The sequence below is a fragment of the Oryctolagus cuniculus genome, chromosome X (assembly GCF_051225735.1).
Source record: "Oryctolagus cuniculus isolate XC-2025 breed Fujian yellow rabbit chromosome X, ASM5122573v1, whole genome shotgun sequence".
In the NCBI taxonomy this organism is placed as follows: domain Eukaryota; kingdom Metazoa; phylum Chordata; class Mammalia; order Lagomorpha; family Leporidae; genus Oryctolagus; species Oryctolagus cuniculus.
In genome coordinates this window covers 13334423-13352475 of record NC_142888.1, presented here as the reverse complement: position 1 = coordinate 13352475, position 18053 = coordinate 13334423, and the positions used below count along the sequence as shown (strand labels likewise).

The 18053-nt window shown below is 39.6% G+C and overlaps 1 long non-coding RNA gene across 1 annotated transcript in view; it reads left to right on the top strand.

The window, feature by feature from the left end:
- The window catches only part of LOC149119561 (uncharacterized), a 32009-nt gene extending 14203 nt beyond the window's left edge, over positions 1 to 17806 (top strand). Inside the window, exon 4 of the long non-coding RNA XR_016227784.1 lies at positions 17576 to 17806. This is a non-coding gene — a long non-coding RNA (uncharacterized LOC149119561). The remainder of the gene's footprint in view (positions 1 to 17575) is intronic.
- Positions 17807 to 18053: the final 247 nt, after the last annotated feature.

Sequence of the window (18053 nt, the reverse complement as noted above, 5' to 3'; positions counted from 1 at the left end):
TGAATAGACTGTCCTTGCTCCAGGAATTAGTTTTAGATCCTTGATCAAATATAAGTTGGCTGTAGATGTTTGGATTGATTTCTGGTGTTTCAATTCTGTTCCATTGGTCTATCCATCTGTTTCTGTACCAGTACCATGCTGTTTTGATTACAACTGCCCTGTAGTATGTCCTAAAATCTGGTATTGTGATGCCTCCGGCTTTGTTTTTGATGTACAAGATTGCTTTAGCTATTCGAGGTCTCTTGTGCCTCCATATGAATTTCAGCATCATTTTTTCTAGATCTGCGAAGAATGTCTTTGGTATCTTGATTGGGATTTCATTGAATGTATAAATTGCTTTTGGGAGAATGGACATTTTGATGATGTTGATTCTTCCAATCCATGAGCATGGAAGATTTTTCCATTTTTTGGTATCCTCTTCTATTTCTTTCTTTAAGGTTTTGTAATTTTCATCGTAGAGATCTTTAACGTCCTTGGTTAAGTTTATTCCAAGGTATTTGATTGTTTTTGTAGCTATTGTGAATGGGATTGATCTTAGCAGTTCTTTCTCAGTCATGGCATTACTTGTGTATACAAAGGCTGTTGATTTTTGTGCATTGATTTTATATCCTGCCACTTTGCCAAACTCCTCTATGAGTTCCAATAGTCTCTTAGTAGAGTTCTTTGGATCCTCTAAGTACAGAATCATATCGTCTGCAAAGAGGGATAGTTTGACTTCTTCCTTCTTGATTTGTATTCCTTTGATTTCTTTTTCTTGTCTGATGGCTCTGGCTAAAACTTCCAGAACTATGTTAAATAGCAGTGGTGAGAGTGGGCATCCCTGCCTGGTGCCAGATTTCAGTGGAAATGCTTCCAACTTTTCCCCATTCAATAGGATGCTGGCTGTGGGTTTTTTATAAATTGCTTTGATTATATTGAGGAATGTTCCTTCTATACCCAATTTGCTTAGAGTTTTCATCATGAAAGGGTGTTGAATTTTATCAAATGCTTTCTCTGCATCAATTGAGATAACCATATGGTTTTTCTTCTGCAGTCTGTTAATGTGGTGAATCACATTGATTGATTTGCGAATGTTGAACCATCCCTGCATACCAGGGATGAATCCCACTTGGTCTGGGTGGATGATTTTCCTGATGTGTTGTTGTATTCTATTGGCCAGAATTTTATTGAGGATTTTTGCATCTATGTTCATCAGGGATATTGGTCTGTAATTTTCTTTCAGTGCTGCATCTTTCTCTGGCTTAGGGATTAAGGTGATGCTGGCTTCATAGAAAGAATTTGGGAGGATTCCCTCTTCTTCGATTGTTCTGAATAGTTTGAGAAGAAATGGGATTAGTTCTTCTTTAAATGTCTGGTAGAATTCAGCAGTGAATCCATCTGGTCCTGGGCATTTCTTTGTTGGGAGGGCCTTTATTACTGTTTCAATTTCTGTTTCAGTTATGGGTCTATTTAGGTTTTCGATGTCTTCCTGGTTCAATTTAGGTAGGTTGCATGTGTCCAGGAATCTATCCATTTCTGATAGGTTTTCCTGTTTGCTGGCATACAGGTCCTTGTAGTAATTTCTGATGATTCTTTTTATTTCTGTGGTGTCTGTTGTTACGTTTCCTTTTTCATCTCTGATTTTATTGATTTGGGTCTTTTCTTTTTTTAGTTAGTTGGGCCAATGGGGTGTCAATTTTGTTTATTTTTTCAAAAAACCAGCTGTTCGCTTGGCTGATTTTTTGTAATGTTTTTTTGGATTCAATCCTGTTAATTTCTTCTCTGGTTTTAATTATTTCTCTTCTCCTACTAGATTTGGGTTTGGTTTGCTGCAGTTTTTCTAGGTCCTTGAGGTGCGCTGAAAGCTCATTTATTTGGTACCTTTCCAATTTCTTGATATAGGCACCTATTGCTATAAATTTGCCTCTCAATACTGCTTTTGCTATATCCCATAAGTTTTGATATGTTGTGTTGTTGTCTTCATTTACTTCCAGAAAGTTTTTGATTTCTCTTTTGATTTCTTGAATGACCCAGTGTTCATTCAGGAGCATGTTGTTCAGTCTCCATGTGTTTGCATACTTTCTGGGGTTTCCTGAGTTGCTAATTTCCAGCTTCATCCCGCTGTGGTCTGAGAAGCTGCATGGTATGATTCTAATTCTTTTAAATTTGCTGAGACTTGCTTTATGGCCTAGTATGTGATCAATCCTAGAGAAGGTTCCATGCGCTGCTGAGAAGAATGTGAAGTCTGTAGATGTAGGGTTGAAAGTTCTGTAGATATCTGTTAGATCCATTTGGGCAATAGTGTCGATTAAATCTGCTGTTTCCTTGTTGATCTTCTGTCCGGATGATCTGTCTATTTCTGAGAGTGGAGTATTGAAGTCCCCCAGTACTATTGTATTGGAATCTAAATCTCCCTTTAAGTCCCTTAACATATCTTTTAAATAGACCGGTGCCCTGTAATTAGGTGCATATACATTTATAATAGTTACATCTTCCTGTTGAATTGAACCCTTAATCATTATATAGTGTCCCTCTTAGTCTCTCTTAACAGTTTTTGTATTAAAGTTTATTTTGTCTGATATTAATATGGCTACACCTGCTTTTTTTTGGTTTCTGTTGGCATGGAATATCTTTTTCCAACCTTTCACTTTCAGTCTGCATGCCTCTTTGTTAGAGAGATGTGTTTCTTGTAGGCAACAAATAGTTGGGTTGTGTTCTGTGAGCCAGTCAGCCAAACGGTGTCTTTTAACTGAAGAATTCAGACCATTAATGTTCAATGTGACTATTGATACGTAGTGACTTTGCCCTGCCATTTTCCCGGAAATATTTTCTAGTATATGCTTTGAACTTCCCATGCTCTTTTACTGGTAGGTGTTCTTCCTTTCCCTTCTTTCATATTGATGGCCGTGTTTCTGTGTTTCTGAGTGTAGCACATCTTTAAGTATCTTTTGCAGGGCCGGACGAGTGGCCACAAAGTCTTTGAATTTCTGTTTGCTATGAAAGGTCTTTATTTCACCTTCATTCACAAATGAGAGCTTGGCAGGATATAATATTCTGGGCTGGCAATTTTTCTCTCTTAGCACCTGTGCTATGTCTCGCCATTCCCTCCTAGCTTGTAGGGTTTCTGATGAGAAGTCAGCTGTGAGTCTGATTGGAGATCCTCTGAGAGTAATCTGACGTTTCTCTCTTGCACATTTTAGGATCTTTTCTTTATGTTTCACTGTGGTAAGTTTAATTACCACGTGTCGTGGTGAGGATCTCTTTTGGTCATGTTTATTGGGGGTTCTATGAGCTTCCTGTACTAGGATATCTCTGTCCTTCTCCAAACCTGGAAAGTTCTCTGCTAGTATCTCACTAAAAAGGCCTTCCAATCCTTTCTCTCTCTCCATGCCTTCAGGAACTCCTAGAACTCGAATGTTGGTTTTTTTAATAGTATCCTGTAGATTCCCAACAATATTTTTTAGGTTTCTAATTTCCTCTTCTTTTCTTTGGTTTGACTGTATGTTTTCCTGTGCTCTATCTTCTAAGTCCGATATTCTCTCTTCTGCTTCACCCATTCTGTTTTTAAGGCTTTCTAATGTGTTTGTCATTTGATCTATTGAGCTCTTCATTTCATTTTGATTTCTCTTGACTATTACACTTTCCTGTTCTACTAGTTTCTGAGTTTCATTTTGACTCTTCCTTAAAATTTCATTTTCACGAGAGAGATTTTCAATCTTGTCCATTAAGGATTTCTGTAGTTCAAGGATTTGCTTTTGAAAACTTCTAAATGTTCTTATCATAAATTTTTTGAAATCCGTATCTTGCATTTCTTCTATCTCATCATCTTCATACTCTTGGCTTGGGGTGTTTTGCTTATTTGGAGGCATCATAGTGTCATCGTTGATCTTGCTCCCTCTATTTCTGTGTTTGTTACTCGGCATAGTTAATTCTTCTTGCGTCACTGTGCGTTTTTTTTTTTCTTTTTTTTTTTTATACTGTGTCCGTGTTAAGTGGACTGCCTGCTGTTGGAGGAGCCTTGGAGGCTTGAGATGGGTGCGGCCTGAGAGCTCTGCCTGGTTCTTCCAGGTTAAGGGTGTGCAAAGGTGACACCCTCAGGTTATGCGTGGTAAATCTCTCTCTTTTTATTTATTTATTTATTTTATTTATTCAGGGGGTAAGTAACACCGCAGGGCAGGGCTGTGCAGAATTGATGGTATTTAGCTTCCAGTCTTTGGCTCCTCTGGACTCCCACTGGGTTGCCTAGGCTACTGAATTGTAGTGACTCAGTTCCTTAACTCTCCCCCATTGATATGTAAATCCAAAGAGGAGGCCTGCTCTTTGTCTCTTGGGAATTCTTTGAGCCTTGCAGCCTTGTAACCTTTGCAAGGTTAGGGGGAAGAGAAACCCCGAAGCTTTTTTTTTCCTTCTTTCTGGTAGTGAGTTTGCTGCACTTTCCGGCCCCCCTCTAGATTCTGACCCCCGGTTCCCCACCAATGTCTCGGGTTATTGAGCTCACCTCCCCTTCCAGCGCCGATGTGTGGACTCGGAGCCCTGAGCGTCCCAAGTCTCCCCGCTGTTGTCTGTGTGGCATGCACTCCCCTTGGAGCACTGTCGCGTAGACCCTGGGGCTTCTGCGGCTGGGTCCCGCGACTTGGCTTCCGCGTGGTGGGTGACCTTGTTCTCCCAGTAGATCCTCCGATTCACGCCTGCTCCATCCAGAAGGGTTTCCCCTGCAATTTTTTTGGTTCTATTTTCTGCAGCTACCGTAACTCCCCTTTTATTAAACTAAATTTTCCCGGACTATCGGTGCGCGCCCTCACTATTCCGCCATCTTGGCCTTTTCCATGGACCATATTTTCTTAAATCAGTTCTGATACGTGAAGTTCTTTTCATTGTATTGACTTTGATACTAGCCCAGTAGTGGATTTCTTCCCCTGGCCTTTTCCTCCAGTAAGCTGTAATTTTCTGTATTTGCCTGTCTCGCTAGTATTTGGGGATGCACTTAACTCTGTAATGTAAGGTTTGTTTTTTTTTTTTATAGTTTGACAACAGTTGTTGATTTTCAGTTTCTTCAACTTTTTCTTGTTATATGTATAAGAGTGGAAACTCTACTCCTTACATATCAGCTAGAAACTAGAAGTCAAAGCCTGGCATTGTGGTGTAGTGTGTGAAGCTGCCTCCTGTGAAGCTAGCATCCCACATGGGAACTGGTTTGACTTCCAGCGGCTCCACTTCTAATCTAGCTCTCTGCTAATGTGCCTAGGAAAGCTGCAGAAGATGGCCCACATGCTTGGGCCCCTACCAGCCACCTGACTCCTGGCTTCAGCCTGACCCAGCCCCAGCCCCAGCCATTGTGGGAGTGAACCTTTCTCTGTCTTTCTTTCTCTGTGTTACTCTGACTTCCAAATAAATAAATGCTTTTTTTAAGAACCTAGAGATCTATATTATTTCATTTGTGTAAACCTTTGGTATTAAATTACTACTTTTCTGTTCATTATTTTGGTACTTTATTAGATCATGAGTTTCCAGGAATTCCATTTTACATTTTTACTTTCAGGACATACTTAGGTTTATATTATACTTTACAGCAGATTCACTGTATGTTTATATGTACATATATGCAGATCTTTAAAAGGTTCATGATGAATGTGCTCAATGGAAACTGTGTATTACCTTTTTTAAAGATTTATTTATTTGAGAGGCAGAGGTACAGAGAGAGAGACAGAGAGAGAGACAGAGAGGGACAGAGAGAGAGGTCCTCCAATCCGCTGGTTCATTCTCCAAATGGCTGCATTGGCTGGAGCTGTGCCAATCTGAGGCCAGGAGTTAGGAGTTTCTTCCACGTCTCCCACGTGGGTACAGAGGTTCAAGCACTTTGGCCATCCTCTGCTGCTTTTCCAAGCCATAAGCAGAGAGCTGGATCAGAAACCAGCACCAATGTAAGATGTCAGCACTGCAGGCAGAGGCTTAACCTACTACAGCACAGTGCCAGCCCCATGTATTACCTTCATTTTTCCCTGAACTTTTTGAGTTACTGTCATATTTGTGAAACCATCAGCAAAAGAAAATAATGTACACATCCATCCCTTCACTCAAATTTCTTTGTACAATTTTATATTTCCCTCTCTTGTTTCTGCCCCAAACCCTTGTTCTGGTGATATGTACATTAATTATACATCCTTATATGAGCATGTATCTTGTGTATATTTTTCTTGTCTAAATACTAAGGGATCTTTTAGATGAATCACCTATTAAGCGTATCTTTCAATTAAATGTGGAAATTGTCAAAGGGTTCACATTTTTTATTGACTGTTATACCCTAATAACAATATGCAAGAGTCACTTTTGTTTTACATCCTTAGCAATACTATGTGTGATCATTATTTTATAATGTAGTCTTTCTGATAGGGGCTTCTCTATGTAACTCTAAACTGCATGGATGAAATCAAGTCATGGTTCTTTCACTTTCAGGCAACCCAGTAAATGGCCAAAAAAGGTCACAGACCTGAAACCAGTCCTTTCCTTCCTAGTCATATTTTGCATCTATGATCTTTTTTTTTTTTTTATTGAAGGCAGTAATTTGTGTAGGGACTACTGTAGAATTAATAAGACTTTGGATGATTTTCTTTCTTCTCCATAACAGTTATTTGGTGGCAGCGGTGATGTGGGGATTGGGATGCAGTTCAACTCATCAGAATCAGACTGAATCCTTTTGAGGTTGGGAGGATAGTTCTATTCATATTGTCACTTAGAGACCAGCGCCTTGGTGGCGTCATATGAACGCTTGGGATGTTTTCCAGAATTCCTTTTCCATGATAGGTCACGAGCTTCAATTTGTTTTCTTTAGGCTGATAAAGCTGCTAGAAGCTTGGGTCAGTGCAGTAGCTTTGCAGCTACCACATTCTACTTAGTATCTTCATTCCCTATCCTCACTTGGAGGTAGCGTACTATTTGAGGTAAAAGGATACCAGATCTGAGTCTCCTCACTAGGACTTCTCCTGTTCCTACTATGTGAGCTCCTTTGGGTTTGTGATGGCTGTTAAATTTTTCATGTTCCTTTCATTTATTTTTTCCAGCATAATCTTTGAACTGAAGTGTCTAGTTTACTGTTACTAGAAGATATTTTCACAAACACTACGTTCTAAAAATATGTTTTAGTTTATAGATTATTTGCCTCATTCTTGATAAATTTATCTATTAATACATTTAAGTAGTTTAATTGCTCTTAATCTTGTGATAATTCTTCAATCATTTGAAGATATGAAAAATAATACAGATCTCCCATGTACTCTTTATTCAGTTCCTGCCAGTTCCTTTAAATCATTTTGCAATACTATAGTGCAATACTTATACTAGAGTATTAACATTGGTCTGTCAAAGATAAATAACATTTCCATTATTGCAAGGGTACTTTTTATTACATTTTTAAAGCATGCTCATGTGCTACCACTCCTGCTGCTTCCCTCACACCCCTGATTTCCAGCAGCCAATAATCTATTCTCCATACATATTTTTTTATAAGAATGTTACATAATGGAATAATACTACATGTACTATTATTTTCGCTCTGTAAAATTTGCTGGAGATTTATCCATTTTTTTTTGCATTTTTCAATAATTTGTTAAACCATTTTCTTGCTAAATAGTGTCTCATAGTGTGGATGCATCACATTTAGTTTAATCACTTCCACAGTTGGGAACTTCTGGCTGTTTCCAGGTTTTGACTAATGTAGATAAATCTTCTCTGAACATTTTTTTTGCAAGTTTCCATGTGTGTAAAGTCTATTGCTCTAGGATAAAGGTCTGAGAGAACAACTGCTATATTAGCAATTTTAGTTTTTCTTTAGGAACCTGTTTTCCATAGTGATGCAACGTTTTGTATTCCCACCAGCAATGTATAAGTGACTCAGTTTGCCTACATCCTTGCTGGCATGTAGAGATATCACTGTCTTCCTATTTTTGTGATTCAGATGTGTATGAAATGATATCTCATTGTGGTTTTAATTTGTATTTATATGATTGCTATGATGTTGAACACCTTTTTGTTTTCATCTGCCATCTGCATGTCCTCTACAGTGAGGTTTCTGTTTGTTTTTCTCATATTCAAATTGGATCGTTTATTTTATACTCTCAAGTTTGGAGAATTCTTGCTGGTTTTGATATATGGCTTGAAAATATTTTCTCCCAGTCTGTAGTTTGTCTTTTTGTTCTCTTAATATGAAATGAAACGTTGTGACTAGCACATTTCTTTCTTTATTTTTATGAAGCTCAGTTCCTCAGTTTTTCCCTTTATGGATCATGTTTTTGGTGTTAAGTCTAGGGACTCATTGCCTTGTACTGATTCCATAGACTTCCTCATTTTTTATATTTTTCCATTTGAATTTATGATCTTTGTTGAGTTAGTTTCTCCATAAGTTGTGACATTTTTGCCTTTGGATATCGTTACTTTAGCACTGCTTATTGAAAAAATTACACTTTCCTCCATTAATATGCCTTTGCAGTATTATGAAAAATCAGTTAGCCTTACTGTGGGCTATTGAGTTCTTATTTTCCTTTGTTCTGTGTGTCTATCCATCCACCAATACCACATTCTTCATTTCTCTCTCTCTCTCTCTCTCTCTCTCTATATATATATATATATATATATAAAGTATTGAAATTGGGTACTATGATTCTTCAGTTATATTTCTATTTTTAAAATGTTTAATTTCAGAATAGTTTTAAATTTACAAAACAATAATTGTGAAGTATTGCAGAGTTCCCTTATAGTTGACACCCAGCTTCCCCTATTGTTAATATCTTATGTTAGTATGATATAATGTAGCAATCTGTAAAGCACACTGAGCTTCCCCTATTACTAACATTATATATTAATCCTAAACGTTTGTTACAATTAATGAGCCACACCCAGCTTCCCCCAATTCTTTTTATACAAGTGCTGTATCACTCCCATCCTCTAGCCATCAACATTCTGTGTTCAGATTGTTTTTTTTTTATTTTTTTTTATTTTTAGCTTCTGCTTCTGAGGGAGAACATGCAGTATTTGTCTTTCTGTGTTTGACTTATTTCATGTAACATGATGTTCTCCAGTTTCATCCATTTTGCTGGGAATGATAGGATTTCGGCAGATTTTAAATGGATGAATAGTATCTCATTGTGTATGTATACTACATTTTCTTTATCTGTTAATCTAATATGAACACCTTGGATGATTCTATATCTTAGTTATTTTGAACAGTGTTGCAATAAACATGATGGAGCAGGTATCTCTTTAACACAATGATTTCATGTCTGTTGGAAATGAATTCCAGTAGTGGGATTGCTGTAGTTCTCTGCTTCTTTACTGAAGTTTTCCCTCAGTCTCCCAAGAAAGCAGTCTTTCCTTTGTTCTGGTATTTTTCTGTGGCTCACATAAGTGAAGATCCTCTCTGTTGAGCCATCTTGATCCCCTATCTTTGTCCTTGGTCATTTCCCTGGTCTCTTCCTGAGGGCTTCTGCTCTTAGGAGCAGAGCCAGGAAGCAGAGTATCCCTCCAACTTTATTTTTCAAAAAAAAAAAAAAAAAAAAAAAAGAAAGAAAGAAAGAAAGAAAAGAAAATTCTATTCTAGCTTCTGTGTTTTTCATACTGTATTAGATCCAGACTGTCTGTATCTAAAAAAAAATTTTTTGTAATGATTTAAATCAGTATATCAATTTGGGGAGAAGAAAACTACACTCAGTCTACCCATCCATGAACACAATGTTTCTCTACATTTATTTTTTATTTATTTAGCATATAACAACTACTCATATTTCATCTGATTTACCCTCACAATGTTTCATTTTTTTAACATGTTCTTTGCTAGCGTATGGAAATACAACTGACTTTGTGTGTTTAATTTTTGTTCAATTTTTATTTATTTTATTTCTTTGAAATAGAGAAAGAGGTTTCCCACACACTGGCTCACTTCTCAAATGCCCACTATGGCCAGGGCTTTGCCAGACTGAAACCAAGATCTGAGAACTCAATCTATATCTCCCATGTGGGTGGCAGGGACCTCAGTACTTGAGTCATCATCTACCACTGTACCCAGGGTGTATAGTAGCAGAACGCTGAATTGGAAGTGGAGTAGCCAAGACTTGGAACTGGTAATCCAACATGGATTTTGAGCCTCTCAATAGCTTAACTACTGTGACAAATGCCTGCCTCTGTATGTTTATATTGTATTGTAGGCCCTTGATGAACTTGGTTATTGCCTCTAGGGGATATTTTTTAGATTCCTCAGGATTTTCTGTGTAGATACCATGTCATCTGCAAATAGGGCTCATTTTTTGTATGTTTTTTTTTAATCTTTCTGTTTTTGTGTATACCTTTAATATCATTTTTAGCCCATACTGCACTAGCACACCTTCCAGTGCTATGTTGGAAAAGAGTAGAGGCTAGAGATATACAATCCTTGTTCTTAGACTAAGAAGGAAAGCATTGCGTGTTTTACTGTAAGTACATTTACAGATTTTTCTAGATGCTCTGTACAAAGTCTAAAAAGTTTTTCTTATGTTCCTGTTTTATGAGTTTTTCTCTAAATCAGTGAATGGATATTGAATTGTGTTTTTCTTATTGATAGACAATCCTGTGATTTCTTTTTCTTTAGTCTGTTATGGTAGAATACATGGGTGTACAAATATGGAACCAATCTGGTATCTTTGAAATTAATTCACTTGGCTATGGTGTGTATTTTTTGCATGGCTAAAATCTATTTGCACATTGTTTTATTAGGATTTTGTTTCTGTCTTCATGGATTTTAGTCTGTAATTGCCTTTTTTTGTGTGTGTACTTTTTTGTTTGACTTTGTTATCAAATTCATAATAGGTCCATAAAATTATTTGGGAAGTATTTCTTCCTCTTTTATTTGTTCATTTTCTATTTCTGCTTTAAAATTTGAAATTTTACCATACTCTTCTATTTCAGTGCATGTTTTTATTTTCCTTCAGAATTCTTCTCTGATGCATAGATTATTTATTGATTTACTTATGAAGGAGAGAGAGAGAGAAAGAGAGAGAAAGAGAGAGAAAGAGAGAGAAAGAGAGAGAGAGAGAGAGAGAGAGAGAGAGAGAGAATATCTTCCATCTGCTCTGCTGGCTCCCTCCCGAAATGTCTGAAATAGCCAGGGCTGGGTCAGGCCAAAGCCAGGAGCCAGGGACTCCGTCTGGGTCTCCCACATGGGTGGCAGGGGTCCACATACTTGGGCTGCCTTCTGCTGCCTTTCCAGGTGCATTAGCAGCCCTCCATTATAGAATGCTGGCATCAGGAGCAGCAGCCTAACCCACTGGGCCACAACAGCTCCTCCTAGATTATTTAAAGTTGTTTATTTTGTTTACAGATTTGGAGGGATTTTCCTTTACATTTTTGATAGGGATTGTCAGTTTAACTACACTGTGATGATGGGAGAACAAATTTTATATGCTTTCTGTCCTGCAGTATGGTCTATGTTGTTGTGTTTTGTGAGCATTTGAAAAGTATGAGTATTCTGTTGCTGTCAACAGTAGTGTTCTGTTGGGGCCCATGTTGTGGTACAGCAGGTTAAGCTACCACCTGCAGTATCAGCATCTCTCATGAGTGCTGGTTCAAGTCCTGGCTGCTTCACTTCGCATCCAGCTCCTTAGTAAATGTGCCTGGGAATGCAGCAGAAGATGGCCCAAGTGTTTAGGCCCTTGCCACCTGTCGCTCCCCCTCTTCGTGGAGGAACGACACTAAACCCTGCCTAGGCTTCATATCCGAGTCACGGCACCATTATGTCGCTCCCCGTCTTCGTGGAGGAACGACACAAGACCCTGCGCTGTTCTTTTGTCTGCTCGGCCCTCCCCGGGTTTGCTGCTGGTTCTTCCCGGGTTGGCTACCGTCCCTTCCACCTCCGTGGAAGGGCGGTTCCCCCTGGCCACTTTCCCCACTTCCGCGGGGGAGCAGCACACCACCGGCCGGCTCTCTCGGGGGCTGCACAGGTGTTCCTTCAGATAGATGTTCCCCTTAGATGTTCCTGGTGCATGTTGTCTCTCTCCTCCTTTATAGTCCTCTTCCGCCAATCCCAACTCGGCTGCCCACACGCCGAGTACGCTGCTCTCCTCCAATCAGGAGCAGGTCCTGCTGTTTATTGGTTGAACTGGAAGCAGCTGTGTAGAAGCTGCTTCTCCCTTCTCAGCGCCATATTGTGGGAGAGCAGATGCATAGAATAAGTCTTAATTCCAGTAACTTAGTCTAGTCCGAGTTGCTCCCAGTTGCTCCCCACAGCCACCCACATGGGAGACCTAGATAGTATTTCAGACTCCTGGATCCTGGCTTCAGCCTTGCCCAGTCTCAGCCATTGTGGCCATTTGAGGAGTGAACCATCAATGGAAGATCTCTCTGTCTCTCCTTTCTCTGTAACTCTTCCTTTCAAATAAATTTAAGAAAAATGTTGTTCTGTTAATATTGATTAGAACCTTTTGATAGGTGGTATTACCAAGTTCTATAAGCTGTTGTGAAAGGGGAGTTAAAATCCAGAGTTATAATACAAATTCTCCCTTCAGGTGTATCAGTTTAGTTTCACATACTTTGCAGAGAGGTTATTTGGAGTATACACAATAAGGATTGCCATGTTTTATTATTGGATTGACCCTTTTACTCTTATATAATGTCCCCTTTTAAAAAAAATTATTTGAGAGGTAGAGTTACAGAAAGAAGGAGAGGCAGAGAAAGGTCTTCCATCCACTGGTTCACTCTCCAGATGGCCACAATGGCCGGAGCTGAGCTGATCCAAAGCCAGGAGCCAGGAGCTTCTTCTGGGTCTGCCATGTGGGTGCAGGGGCCCAAGGACTTGGGCCATCTTCTACTGCTTTCCCAGTCCATTAGCTGGGAGCCGGATTAGAAGAAGAGCAGCTGGGACATGAACCGGTACCCATATGGGATGCCAATGCCACAGGCTGAGGCTTAGCCTAATATATCACAGTGCCTTTTCATTTCAGAATTTTCTTTACTCTGAATTCTACTTTATCTGTTATCAAAATAGCCATTTGCTTTCTTTATTATTGACATGATGGTTCTCATCTTTTAGTTTCAATCTGCCCATATCATTGTATTTAAAGTATTTGTTATAGACAGCAAATAATTGAGTCTTTTTTTTTTTTTTTTTTGGATAGGCAGAGTTAGACAGTGAGAGGGAGAGACAGAGAGAAAGGTCTTCCTTCCATTGGTTCACCCCCCGAAATGGCTGCTACGGCCAGTGCTGCGCCAATCCGAAGCCAGGAGCCAGGTGCTTCCTCCTGGTCTCCCATGCGGGTGCAGGGCCCAAGGACCTGGGCCATCCTCCACTGCCTTCCCTGGCCACAGCAGAGAGCTGGACTGGAAGAGGAGCAACCGGGACTAGAACCCGGCACCCATATGGGATGCCGGCCTACAAGCGGAAGATTAACCAAGCGAGCCAGGGTGCCGGCCCCTTGAGTCAGGTTTTTAAATCTACTCTGGCAATGTGTGTTTTTAAAAATGGTGTATGTACATCACTTACATTCATGTTATTATCAAAATGTTAGGTTTAATTCTGCCGTTTAACTTTGTTCTGTTTGTTCTTTTTTCTTTCTCTGTTGTCCTTTCTCTGCTTTCCTTTGGACATGGTGAAAATCATTATCTTAGCTCAAGCTACCATAACAAAATACTGTAGACTGGGTAACCTAAGCAACAGAAATTTATTTCTTCCAGTGCTGGAGGCTGGGAAGCCACGATCTGGGTACTGACATTGTCAGGTTCTGGTGAGGGCTCTTTTTCTGGCTTGCAGACAGCTGCTGCCTTCTCACTGTCACAGGGAGTGGGGGAGAGAGAGAGAACTAATTCTCTGGTGTCTATTTTTTTATAAGGGTACTGATTCCATCATGAGGACCCCATTCTCATGAACCCAGCCAGACCTAATTATCTCCCGAAAATATCATCTCCCAGTACGATCGAATTGGGGGCTGGGGTTTTAACATGAATTTTGAGGAGTCCATTGCAATCATTAATCTCCATCTGGCTTTCTCAGACACCACCCCATAAACAAGGAAAGAGGCATCTCATCACTTTGAGGGGTGAAAGTGAAACTTCCCCATATCCTGTTCAGCTGCACATCCATTACACAGTGTTGAGGGGAGCTCTCTTTCCCATCCCTCAGGGATGAAAGTCACCTGTCTAATGACATGTCTGTGACATTAGGGGGAGTTTGAGGTAACTGTACAACATGGGAAGGGAATAAATCTAGACTGAAAATTGTTGACATGAGCAAGGAATGGGTTTGGCTGTAGTCCTGTGACCATTGCCTAAAAGTTTTCTGTAGCATCAAACTGTCCCATTCTTAGCTCTTTGCCTAAAGAAAGCAGGTTTTTGTTGAGTTTTTTTTTTTTTTTTGGTTGACACACTGACATTTCTGTGTTGCCAGATTCTTCAGCTACAGATAGAGGATGTGTAAGGCAAAATCTAACCAAACCAAAACAAACAAACAAAGAAAAAACAAGACAAACACCATCCTTTGGTCTCGAGGTCCCTAATCAGTTTTTCATTTCATTTCTACCTTTCAGGGCTTTCTTATGTTTGCTTTATATATAATATCAAGCTTTTTTTTATTTTATTGAGAGGCAGGGTATGGGAGAGAGCTGTCACACATTGGTTCACTCCACAAATACTGGAAATGAGTGCTGTAAACTCAATTCAGGTTTCCATGGCAAGAACCCGATCGATGACTTGAGTGATCACCACTCCCTCCCAGGGTCTTCATTGGCAGGAAGCTGGAGTCAGTAGTCAGAACCAGGAATTGAAATCAAACACTGTGATGTAGGATACATGCATCATTTTTTCCCTAAATATTTATTTATTTATTTGAAAGGTAGAGTGACAGAGAAAGAAGGATAGAGGGAAGGAGAGAGAGTGATAGAGATCTTCCGTCAGCTTGTTCTCACAGCAAGTGGCTGCTAGAGCGAGGACTGGGCCAGGCAGAAGCAGGGAGCCTAAAACTCCGTCTGGTCTTTCACATGGGTGGCAGGTATCCAAGTACTGAGGCCATCTTTTGCTGCTTTCCCAGGCACACTAGTGGGGAGTTGGATCAGAAGTAGAGCAACCAATATTCGAACTGGCACTTTGATAATGGGATGCAGGCGTCTAAAGCAACCCACTGCAGCACAACACCACAACCCCAGGATGTTGGCATCTTAAGCTACAAGCTTAAGTGCCTGCTCCCAACAACAACATTTTTAGCTGTTCCTAGAGAGAGAAATAGGAAATGTCTATGTACTCCATCTTCCCAGAAATAGGCATCTAAATTTTTATAGACAATGATCTTCATAAGCAGTGATTTCTTTTTGCTATCATTTTGTTGAATTTCTTTTAATCTAATTATTTTATTCATCTCATGAATGTTCATCCAGTTCTCAGCATGTGCCAGGTGTGGTTTATTTGCTGCATTTACATTGAGATAAAACCTGGTGAGAAAATTGATAATTATATATAGAACATATAAAAGAAGATAATTTTGTAGTAATTTGTTATTCAGTAATAGGAGTTAGAATGTTACTATATACTATATATGTTATTTTTATGAATTTCTCAAGGGATTGGTATTCAGGTTGTTTACCTTTTGTGTTCTACTTAGAGTTATATAGTATTGCTTCCTGTAATGCACAATACAGGAAGAAATAATGGCAAAATGTATTTTAATTGCAAACATAATAAATATCAAAGTCAATTACAGAATTTATTGCAATATACAGAACGTAAGTGAAATCAATGAGCGTTTATGTATCTCTATCTTGCTATAAATCTATCTCTGTTTATCGCATGTGTTTATATATGTGTGTGTGTGTGTGTGTGTATATATAAATATAGATAAGATTAATTTGTAATAATTTTGGTGTTGCAAGTAGTTACAAGATGATAGAATACTTAAGCAGGTGTGTGACACAGCAATTCAGTTGCCACTTGGGATACCTGAATATCATATTGGAGTGTCTGGTTCAAGTCTAGCTACTGTTTCCGATTCAAATTCCTGCTAATTTCACTTTGGGAGGTGGCAGGTGATGGCTCAAGTACTTGAGTCCCTGCCACCCATGTGGGAGAAATGCACTGAGAGTCCTGGGATCCTGGTGTTATCATGGCCCAACTTTAACTGTGGCAGACATTTGGGAAATAAACTAGCAGATGGAAGATATCTGTCTGTGTGTATTTGTGTGTGTATGTATTTCAAATAAAATGAAAAATTAATAAATATTTTAAGTGATAGTGTACTTATTTTTTTAAAGATTTTTTAAATTTATTTGAGAGTTTGAGTTACAGTGAGAGGGAGAAACACAGAGAAATGTCTTCCATCCATTGGTTCACCCTCAAATGGCCGCAGTAGCCGGAGCTGTGCCAATCCGAAGCCAGGAGCCAAGTGCTTCCTCCCGGTCTCTCATATAGGTGTAGGGGCCCAAGGACTTGAGCCATCTTCTACTGCTTTCCCAGGCCACAGCAGAGAGCTGGATTGGAAGAGGAGTAGCTGGAACTAGAACTGGCGCCCATATAGGATGCTGGCGCTGCAGGCAGAGGATTACCTACTGCGCCATGGTGCCAGCTTCTAAATGATAGTGTACTTAAAAGTGAAACTAATACCATCAGTAAAAGGATGTACAAAAATAAGTTAAGGCCAGCGCCACGGCTCACTAAGCTAATCCTCTGCCTGCGGCACCAGCACACTGGGTTCTAGTCTGGCTGGGGCGCTGGATTCTGTCCCGATCACTCCTCTTCCAGTCCAGCTCTCTGCTGTGGCCCGGGAAGGCAGTGGAGGATGGCCCAGGTCCTTGGGCTTTGTACCCACATGGGAGACCAGGAGAAGCACCTGGCTCCTGGCTTTGGATCAGCGTGGTGCACCGGCCACAGCGCGCCGGCCACGGCGGCCATTGGAGGGTGAACCAACGGCAAAGGAAGACCTTTCTCTCTGTCTCTCTCTCTCTCACTGTCCACTCTGCCTATCAAAAAAAAAATAAGTTCAAATGGACAGTACCCATGTGGGATGCCAGCACTGCAAGCAGAAGCTTTATGAGCTATGCCACAGCATCATCCCCAATATATTATTCTTATAAATATATTTATATGTTCGCAACTGTTTATGTATCTAATTAACAGTTAATTGTAATTACTGTAAGCATTCCAGTATTTTTGAAACTTTTAAACATTACATATGCCAAATATAATAAAATATAGACTAAAAAAAGACAGTAATAACATATTTGTAAATTTTTAAAAACATTTGTAGTTTAGTTTTTTAAGTTAAAATAGTTCACAATTAAATAAGAAGTTAGACAAAGCTTTGGAGATTTACTGAATTGTGAAATTAAACTCCTAATTAGTAAGATTATTAACCAAGGGGCCATTAGTTAAATGGTACAAAGAATCATCTTGAAATTTTCTGCTAGAATTAAATTTCAAGTGTATATAAAAGTTTCTCTTAGATTTTGGGATCTCTGCTACCATGATAGAAAAAACAACAATAACAAGAGTTAAGACTCCAGGCCAGCGCTTTGGTGCAGTGGGTTAACGCCCTGGCCTGCTGTGCTGGCATCCCATATGGGCGTTGGTTCTAGTCCCAGCTGTTCCACTTCCCTTCCAGCTCTCTGCTGTGGCCTGGGATAGCAGTAGAAGATGGCCCAGGTCCTTGGGCCCCTGCACCTGCATGGGAGACCCAGAAGAAGCTCCTGTTCCTGGTTTCGGATTGGTGCAGTTCCGGCTGTTGCGGCCAATTGGGGAGTGAACCATCGGATGGAAGACCTCTCTCTCTGCCTCTCCTCTCTCTGTGTAACTCTGACTCTCAAGTAAAAAATAAATAAATCTCAAAAAAAAAGAGTTAAGACTCAAGTTTTACTTGCTTAGTATATGAAAAAGTTGGAAAATACGACCTTGTAGTGCAGTTTTGTGTCATTTCTTATGATGTGTATTAAAAGATAATGATTGTTGTTTGTAGAAAAATGTATTAATAGTTCACTTTGTGGAATCCAATCTTGTGAAATTTACTTTTTTTTTTTTTTTGACAGGCAGAGTTAGACAGTGAGAGAGACAGAGAGAAAGGTCTTCCTTTTCCGTTGGTTCAC